Consider the following 7841-nt stretch of genomic DNA (forward strand, 5'->3'; position numbering starts at 1 on the left):
GACAATGACACAAGCGAGGGCGATGGTGTGTCCGCTAGACTGCTCTGTCTTTCAGGTGATGTTGTTGCAACGTGGCAATCGGCTTGCGGTGGTATGGTGCTTGTGGAGGCACAGTGGTTGTACAACCGTTTTGATTTCAGTTGTAGAGTGATGGTTGGTGCAGCGGTTTGGTGTTGTAACGAGGCGGTGTGGGTTGAGGTCCCAATCCAACCAACAACTGTTTTTTAGTCACTCTATCTTGTTATTGTGGTTGTCTGACCCTTTTAGAGGGTTGTTGTTTGCTATGTTGTTTTGCCTAGTCTGAGTTTCTCTTTTTTTTAATATAATTGGTAGCTTTGCTGTTTTGATTCTTTTTTTTTTAAAAGAAACTTCCATAGATGCATAGTATTCTTACAGGTAGAGGTACGTACGTACGAAGTCGGCTGCAGGTGGCATTCAGTTGAACACAATATGTCGTTTCTGTGCTTCCACAACAATCAGCAGATCAGAGGTTTATGTGCTTTCGGTAGTGGAAAATACATAGGTCATGAAAGAGAAGCTTCACTGGCCTTGGGCTATGCTATTGATTTGTCGTCACATTCTTCTTCTATTCCTTAAAATAGCTCCTTATCCCCATTTCCAGGATAACGACCTACTCTAGCATCTCTCGGCATGAAATATACATGGCAGGAACATGAGGGCCATGTCGTGTTTTAAAATCATGACAAGATGAACGGCATGACAATGAAATGTTGAGCTTCTTACATGACCAGAGATTCTATGTCACGGTCAGCTCTTTATTATCACTAGCAAACATGCCCGTGCGTTGCAACGGGAGAAAAAAACCATCAAATATTCATGAAAAACAGTGATCGGAATGATACATATCTATTTATGTTTACACTAAATTTTAAAGCTATAATTTATTTTAAGATGAGTATTACAGCTATAATATAAGTTAATATTGTCAATAATATGACAATGTCCTATTAATCCAATATCAAATTTAAAATATTTTTTGGATATATTTTTCTGCCATTACAAAGCATATAAATATTTACTTGTAAATATATCATAATTTTAATTTCTTAATATACATATGTTGGTACAGTTAAATATGAGTTCCACGACTTCCTTTGTAGACCCATAAAAAGTTGCAATTCTAACGTTGGGCCAAAATCAGCAAAAAATTAGTTGTTAGATGTGTCAAAACTCAAAACTTGTTTGTCCCCTGATAATTACAACGGGAGTTCTCTCTCGATTTTTCACATGCTAGGCCTCATTGGGAATTATAATGGACTGAACAGGATAACAAATTGCTCAAGCTTTCGGTTTACATTTGATTAGTTGGACCATGGCTGAACCAGATTATAATAAATTTTTAATTAAAAAAATTCAATTACATATCTTGGTGTTGAAAATCTCTGGTTTTTTAAGAAAGAGGATTCAAAGATCCATGGTATTTTATTTATTATTATTTGTTTTTAACATTTATAAGAAAAACACAAAAAATAGAAGAACTTCGAACCTGAAGGTGGTGGATGCGGATAGAATAGAAAATAGCAAACATGCCTGTGCGTTGCAACGGAACACGATACTTCCTGGAATCATACTTCATACTATTGTTAGACCAGTCTCAATGGGGTTTCATTAGAGTTTCATAGGCATTAAATATGCTGATGTGGCACCCTATTAATGAAGAGAGAAGTGATAAAAGTTTCATGGGAGTAGAGAGAGTTTTATGGGGATGAAACTCTTCCGCAATGTTTTTTCCAAAATATGGATGTGTTGGAAACTAGGACATGAAACCCCAACCGAGACGGGCCTTAGACACGAGTTGTTCTAACTCATATGAATATAGATCGTGGTTCTGGGTCACATACGTGACATAGAAGGTGTAAGGGCAAGGTAGGGGTGTCTTATCGGATTTGGATTAGTTTACATATGGAGATGGACCCGAGGTGAGTTTCTAGAAGGAAAGGAAGAAGAATTTTTTTAATATTCTATATGTAAATATAGGTACATAGATATAGATTAAACTGGATGACAAACTGCTTAAGATTAGTTAGACTATTGGTATAGGTACATAGATATAGGTTAAACTGGATGACAAACTGCTTAAGATTAGTTAGACTATTGGTTGATCAGGTTCTAATAGTAATAAGTTTTTTCCTAACCAAAATTATATTATAATAACTTAGCGACTGAAATATTTATTCATTTGAGAAGAATAATGAGTTCAAATACCCATAATACAATATTTATTACTTATTTACTCTATTTATAAGAAGAAACGGAAGAAGAAAAAAAGAAGACACAAAAAAGTCACAGAACTAATAAGGAAAAGGAAAATAGAAAAAAAAGAATAGGGAAAGGACTGAGAAGAATAAAGAGTTCAAATACCCATAATACAATAGTTATTATTTATTTATTGTATTTTTAAGAAGAAATGGGAGGGAAAAAAAGAAGAAACAAAAAAGTTACGTAACTAACAGGAAAAAAGGAAATAGAAATAGAAAATAGAAAAACAAAAGGAATTGGGAAAGGACACGGACAGGCACAACGTTTTTCACATAAGAAACGGAAGTTTCCATCCAACGGCAATACGGAAAAATCGCAGCAGGAGATTCCGGAGTGCGTGGTTGGACGAAAAAAAATTTGGTGACAGAAATTTTGCCTCTTTAGTATTATGGGTATAGATAACATAAAACTAGTAGGCGACTTTTTATGTTGTGCCGGAATAGCCAACTGCCTAGTAGTCATGGCCAGAAGCGGCACAAGGCACATGAGGGCCAGAGAAGTGGTATTCACCGTAGAGAAAAGAATCATCTTGTAAGGATAATGTACCTCCCGCTTGCTCATGTTAGGTGTCATGTTTTCAGTGCTAGACGTCGTTTTCATCGACAGCGAGGCATTGACTTCGTCAATCTCGAGGATTTGCCAGTTCAGTCTTCAAATATGCTCATATGATAGGGCTCGGGTGCGTGCATTCATACATAAATGTGAGTGTACGTGCGTTGTGAATGTCTAAATTGTTCTGTGTAATTGCCGAAAAAAGTCTAGCCATCTAGGGGTTACTAAGATCATTATGTTGTGTCCTTTTTTTTTATTTTAGTTTAATATGTGCTCAGACAGGCTCTCAAAAACTGTTGAGAAAGAGAGGAGGCCAAGGGGTCAATCCTGCTTTTATTTCCAAACAATCCAAGAGAAACTATTTGTGTTGTTTTTTTAATAGAAACCAGGCTTTTTTTTCACGAGCGGGTCTTGTCCGTTGAAAGCATCTAGGCCCCTAGTTGGGTTTCGGTGATTAATGACAATACGAGATTACTGTGACTAACGTGTATTTTGCAGATGCAATTAAGTTAGGTCATGGTAATGGCAATTGATTGGGCAATCATGGTTGTCATGCCCCTACGATGAAAATCGTTTCGGTTTTCAAAGGATGGACGACAAAGTTAAGGATAGACTAGTTCTAAGTGTCGTTTGGTGTTGAAGAGACATTTAGAGTAGTTTAGGACTTTGTTTTTCCTTTGACCGTACTATTAAGGGGGGTATGGATGGGTAGCTTGACCTAGGTGAGTCTAGTGGGTTAGGTGTGGTGCACACTTGTCAAATCTAGCACTAGGTAGCTCCTAAGAAGCACTTAGATCAATTGAAGCGAACTTCATTCACATATGATTGCGAGTTGGAAGTGAATGGGGTGTCAAATGTTGACCGGACGCTGGTTCCGGTGTGACCAGACGCTGGCGCAGAGTCCGGTCAGTTCATTTGATCAAGGTGAAGTCGTCTGTTTGCGACCGGACGCTGAGAGAAATGTGACCGGACGCTGGGTGCCAGAGTCCGGTCAACTCCAGTAAGGTTCCAGAGAGGGAGAATCTTGATCGGACGTGTCCGGTCAGTGCTGATCGGACACTGGTCAGGTTCCGGCTACTGACCGGACGCTGAGCAGCAAAGTGACCGGATGCTGGGTGCCAGAGTCCGGTCAACATCAGTAAGGTTCTAGAGAGCAGTTTTTGTGACCGGACGCGTCCGGTCAGTGCTGACCGGACGCTGGATCAGTGTCTGGTCACAACTTAAACTGACTCAGTGGCAGGTGAACTGACCGGAGCATCCGATCACCTTGACCGAAGCGTCCGGTCACCCCGTAGTGGCACATAACGGTTCGTTTTGAATGAGGGTGTATAAATACTTCCTCTATTCACTGAGGGATCACTTTTGCTCATTCCAATAGCTGAGAAACACCCTTGAGAGTGCCAAGAAGAGTAAGGTCCTAGTGTAGGTGATTGAGATTTGAGAATCCAAGAGAGAGGCCTCATTAGTGAAAGCAAGAGTAGCAAAGTGTGCATCCACCCTTCTCATTATGCTTGTAGTGGTCAAGTAAGAGTTCATGCTTGTTACTCATGGTGATCGCCATCACCTAGATGGCTTGGTGGTGATTGGGAGCTTGGTGATCATCCGGCGGAGCTTGTGGATGACCCAACTCAAGTTGTGAGCGGTTGTGGGTGATTCACCGCGACGGAGTGTCGAAGAATCAACCCGTAGAGAGCACTTGATCCTTGCGTGGATCAAGGGAGAGCTACACCCTTGCGCAGGGTGCTCCAACGAGGACTAGTGGGGAGTGGCGACTCTCCGATACCTCGGCAAAACATCGCCGCGTTCCTCCTTCTCTCTTTACTTTAAGCATTTACTTTGAGCAATTCAATTCTTATCTTTACATTCATAGAATTGCCATGCTAGAGTAGGATTGGAACATAGGTTGCTAAACTTTTATGTGGTAGAACAATAGAAACACTTTCTAGGCACAAGGGGTGAAGTGGGCTAACCGTAGGGTTTAATTATTGCAAAGAATTTTAGAATTAGCCCAATTCACCCCCCTCTTAGGGCATCTTGATCCTTTCAATTGGTATCAGGAGCCTCGTGCTCACGTATTTAGGCTTAACCGCCTAGAGAAAGATGTCTCACGGGGATGGACCTCCTCCTATCTTTGAGGGAGATGATTTTCCTTATTGGAAAATCCGCATGGAGGCGTATTTAGAAGCTCTAGATGTTGGAATACTTAGAGCCGCCTCACAAGGATTCCCAAAACCTCGGGATCCCATGCACCTTCAAGGCGATGAAGTGAACTATGAGAAAATGGAATGCAAAGGCTCGAAACACCATCTTTAGAGGCCTTTGCAAAGATGTGTTTAACCGGGTGAGGAACCACAAGGACGCCCATGCACTATGGTCGGACATTTGTGCGCTCCATGAGGGAACTAAGAGCGAGCGTGAGGAACGCTATCATCTCGTAATGAAAAAGCTTAATTCTTTTGAGATGCTTCCTAAAGAGAGTGCTAATGAAATGTACTCATGCTTGAATGTTCTTGTAGAGGAAGTCAATGGGCTTGGACTCACTCAAATGCAACCATCCGATGTTGTAAGAAAAATCTTGAGTGTCCTCCCCATTGATAAATATGGGCATATTGTGACCGTGCTTCATCAAGGTGATCTTTCCACCGCTACACCGACTCAAATCTTGGGAAAGATCAATGCTCATGAGATGTACATGCACATCACACCACAAGATGGCTCATCCTCTACCAAGAAGAAAGACAAAGACTTAGCATTCAAGGCTAGCCAAGAGAAGGGCAAAGCAAGAATTGAGTATGAGAGCTCAAGTGATGATGAAGTTGATGATGCAAGTCTTGCTCTCATGGTGAGAAGAACCGCCAAGATGCTAAAGAAGCTCAACAAGAGTGGCATCAAGTTCGATGGCAAGAAAAAGAAGTTCTTCACTAGCACTAGAAGGAAGCCAATCTCCGAGATGGATTGCTACAATTGTGGAGAACTTGGTCATCTAGCACATCAATGCACCAAGCCCAAGAAAGACAAGTACAAGAAGAAGAACAAGGGCAAGAAAGATGACTCAAGTGATGAAGATGAAGATAGAAGAAGAAAAACAAGCCATACAAGAAGAAAGATGGCAAGAAGAAGGACTTCCACAAGAAGAAGAAAAATGGGAAGGCATACATCGTCGGTGATTGGCTCACGGACATTGATTCATCTAGTTGCTCATCCGATGATGATAGTGACAACGAGAAGGTGGCCACCATTGTGATTGACTCTTCATCATCTTCACCGACACCACCGTCATCATCCTCTACACACCTATGCCTTATGGCCAAGGGTGAACGAAAGGTATCAAATGATGATGATAGTAGTGGTGATGATCATGCTAATAATGATGATAGTGATAGTGATAGTGATGATGATGAATTTGAATCACCTTCATATGATGATCTTGTTAGATTGCTAAATCAATATACTAAGATCATTAGAAAGTCAAGAGCTAAGAATGAAAAGCTTGAAATTAAGAATGACTCTCTTTTAGCTAAATGTGACATAGCGGAAAAGGCTAGTGTTGAGCTTAGAGAAGCAAATGATGCTATGTCATCCAAACTCAAGGAGATCAAATCTTCTAAGAAAGAGCTTCAATAAAAATATAATAAACTTGAGAGGATACATAATGAGCTCATCACTAGCCACAATATGCTAAAAGAAGAATATACAACTCTCAAGATCAATCATGATAATCTTGTTATTGCTCAAGAATTTTTATCCAATGAGCCACATGATGCTACTAATGATGTTGTTAAGATTGATATAGCTACATCATGTGATGATTTAATTATTGAGAGCATTGAGCAAGGATCTAGTGGCAAAGGCAAGCAAGTGGTTGAAACCGACAACTATGATTGAGTATGTCAAGCTCAAGCATGATAATGAAAAGCTCAAGAAAGATCTTGAAGAGCTCAAAACCACCAACACTATAGTGCTAGAAAACTCTTGATCATGATGGTGATTTGATTCTTGAGAATGAGAAGCTCAAAGAAGAGAACAAGAGACTCAAGGAAGAGAAAAATGATGATGCACTCAAAGAAGAGAACAAGAAGCTCAAGTTGGAGAAAGAGCATCTCAAGATTGGATTGAGCAAGTTCACAAGAGGCAAGCATCTTCAAAGTGAGCTACTAATGAACACCATCATGAAGATGGATAGAAGTGGCATTGGGTACTTGGCAAACCAAGAGAAGAAGGCTCAAGCTCAACAACAACAACACAAGTCAAAGCCAAAGCCAAAGAGGTGTTTTGAGTGTGGACTAAGAAGGCCACTTTGCCCATGAGTGTCAAACTCCACCACCACAACCCTTGCCCAAGCATGCTAGACCCTTTGCTTTCAATGCTCATTACATGCTTAGAAAGGACTCTAGTGGAAAGATGAAAGTTATGTTCTTAGGACCTCCCAACAAGAATAGGCCTAAGAAAATTTGGGTAGCAAAGTCACTTGTTGAGAAAGTGAAGGGCCCTCAACAAGTTTGGGTTCCTAAACAAGCTTGATCTCTTATGTGTAGGTGAACTACAAGACCAGTGGAAAGTCATTGGGTAATTGATAGTGGTTGCACACAACATATGACCGGTGATCCTCGTATGTTCACCTCACTAGATGAAGAAGTAGATGGACAAGAAAGAATCACATTTGGAGATAACTCAAAGGGCAAAGTTCAAAGGATTGGGCAAAGTGGCAATATCAAATGATCATTCAATCTCAAATGTGCTATATGTTGCTTCATTGAGCTTCAACTTGCTATCCGTTGGTCAATTATGTGATCTTGGCTTCCAATGCCTATTTACCAAGAAGGAAGTTGTTGTATCTAAGAAGGATGATGATCAAGTGATATTCAAGGGATTTAGATACAACAACCTATATCTAGTGGATTTCACCTCCGAAGATGCTAACTTAAAGACATGTCTATTCACCAAAACAACACTTAGGGTGGCTATGGCATAGAAGACTTGCTCATGTTGGGATGAGCTCACTCAAGAAG

The sequence above is a fragment of the Miscanthus floridulus genome, chromosome 4 (genome assembly GCF_019320115.1).
Source record: "Miscanthus floridulus cultivar M001 chromosome 4, ASM1932011v1, whole genome shotgun sequence".
Lineage (NCBI taxonomy): Eukaryota > Viridiplantae > Streptophyta > Magnoliopsida > Poales > Poaceae > Miscanthus > Miscanthus floridulus.